Raw genomic sequence first — 2,805 nt, forward strand, 5'->3', positions numbered from 1 at the left:
TTTTTCAAGGCCTATCCACTGTGTCAATTTATAACAAAATCTGAGGGGGGTGCGATGGGGAGGTTCCCTTGTTAGATCTACAGTTTGTGTAAGGCAGACTAAAGCCTGAAATTAAGTATTTCCGCAACTACATTGTTCTAAGATGCTTGTCAAGTATTAAAATGGTATTTTCACGTCCAAAGTACGTAAAGGTTCTTGGTATTTCAGTCTAGGCTATTTATACATTGGGGAGACAAAAGTCATGGGATACCTCCTAATATCGTGTCGGACCTCCTTTTGCCTGGCATATTGCAGAAACTCGACGTGGCATGGATTCAACAAGTCTTTGGATGTCCCCTGCAGAAATATTGAACAATGCTGGCACTATAGCTGTCCATAATAGCGAAAGTATTGCCGGTGCAGGATTTTGTGCACGGACTGACCTCTCGATTATGTCCTATAAATGTTCAATGGGATTCATGTCGGGCGAGCTGGATGGCCAAATCACTCGTCCAAATTGTCCAGATCGTTTTTCAAACAAATCGCGACCATTTGTGACCTGGTACCATGGCGCATTGTCATCCATAAGTATTCCATCTTTGTTCGGGAAGATGTGTCTATGAACGGCTGCATATGGTCTCCAAGTAGCCGCACGTGACCATTTCCAGTCAATGATCGGTTCAGATGGAACAGAGTACCCTGTTCGTTCCATGTAAACACAGCCCGCACCATTATGAAGCCGCCACCACCTTGCTCGGTGCCTTCTTGACAACTTAGGCCCATGGCTTCGTGGGGTACACGCCACACTCTAACCCTACCATCAGCCCTTACCAACTGAAATAGGGACTCGTCTGACCAGGCCACGGTTTTTCAGTCGTCTAGAGTCCACCCGACACGGTGACGAGCCCAGGAGAGGCGCTGCAGGCGATGTCGTGTTGTTAGCAAAGCCACTCGCGTCTGTTGTCTGCTGCCATAGCACATTAAGGCCCAGTTTCGCTGCACTGTACTAGAGAATATGTACGTCTTAGTCCCACATTGATCTCTGCAATTACTTTACGCATCGCTGCTTGCCTGTTAGCACTGACAACTCTCCGCAAACGCCGCTGCTCTCGGTCGTTAAGTGAAGGCTCGCGTCTGTTGTCTGCTGCCATAGCACATTAAGGCCCAGTTTCGCTGCACTGTACTAGAGAATATGTACGTCGTAGTCCCACATTGATTTCTGCAATTACTTTACGCATCGCTACTTGCCTGTTAGCACTGACAACTCTTCGCAAAAGCCGCTGCTCTCGGTCGTTAAGTGAAGGCTGTCGGCCACTGCGTTGTCCGTGGTGAGAGGTAATACCTTAAATGTGGTATTCTCGGCACACTCTTGACATTGTGGATCTCGGGATGTTGAATTCCCTGACGATTTTCGAAATGGAAATCGGTCTAACTCCAACTACCATTCCACGTTCAAATCTGTTAATTCTCACAATAATTACGTCAGAAACTTTTTTCATGAATCACCTGAGTACAATGCCAATGCACTGCCCTTTTATGCCTTGCGTACGCGATACTATCGCCTTCTGTATATGTGCATATCGCTATCACATGATTTTTGTCCACTCAATGTAGGTGATTCATAGAATGAACTGTCATCACCTTTCGTGTTTACTAGATTCCATTTCAATGTCCGCTAAAATACTATGCTATCATTGGCTATATAGTTTTAATACCATGTTGATACTGGCTTGGGAGGGAAGGTGCAGGGTAAGGGCAGGAGAAGGGGAGGGGGCAGTGACGTGTCTCTTGATGATGATGATATTGAACAGGGGATGGAGCTTGCCGCCATCTTGTGTTGTAATATAATTTCCCCTGCATGTAGGCAAACCGTACTACCTTTACACTTAACGTCAACGTATCACAAGGTTGTATACTGCATTTCAGTGCAAAGTGGGCCAGGACAGGAACAGTATTTCTACTCCTATGTGTTCCGCCAGTTTCAGATCTGGCGAATTTGATGGCCAAGATACCGACTTGAGTTCACTAATACTGTAGGTACACTGGAGCACTATTCTGGCCTTGTGACACGGGCAGTTATAATGCTGGAAGATGTCATCATCGTCGGGAAATGCATTAAACTTGAAGGGATGCTGGTGGTCTGCAACAATCTTCACGAAGTGCACAGTTGTCATGATGCCTTGGATTACTAGCACGGGTCCCATGATAATCCAGGCGAATTACCCTCACAGCATAATAATGCCACCACTCTCCTGCGTCTACATCTACATCTACATCTACGTGATTACTCTGCTATTCACAATAAAGTGTCTGGCAGAAGGTTCAATGAACCACCTTCTAGCTGTCTCTTTACCATTCCACTCTCGAACGGCATGCAGGAAAAACGATCACTAAAATTTTTCTGTGCAAGCCCTGATTTCTCTTATTTTATCGTGATGATCATTTCTCCCTATTTAGGTGGGTGCCAACAGAATGTTTCCGCAATCGGAGGACAAAACTGCTGCTTGAAATTTCATGAGAAGATCCCATCGCAACGAAAAACGCCTTTGTTTTAATGACTGCTACTCCAATTCACGTATCATGTCTGTGGCACTATCTCTCCTATTTCACGATAATACAAAACGAGCTGCCCTTCTTTGTACTTTTTGGATGTCATTCGTCAGTTCCACCTGATGCGGATCCCACATTCCACAGCAATACTCCAGAATAGGGCGGACAAGCGTGGTGTAAGCAGTCTCTTTAGTAGACCTGTTGCACCTTCACCTCTTCACGTCTGTGGTATGATGAATGTCTCGAGCAGCCTTCCGCCTGGATAATGGCGTATCC

Source organism: Schistocerca nitens, chromosome 3 (genome assembly GCF_023898315.1).
Source record: "Schistocerca nitens isolate TAMUIC-IGC-003100 chromosome 3, iqSchNite1.1, whole genome shotgun sequence".
In the NCBI taxonomy this organism is placed as follows: Eukaryota; Metazoa; Arthropoda; class Insecta; order Orthoptera; family Acrididae; genus Schistocerca; species Schistocerca nitens.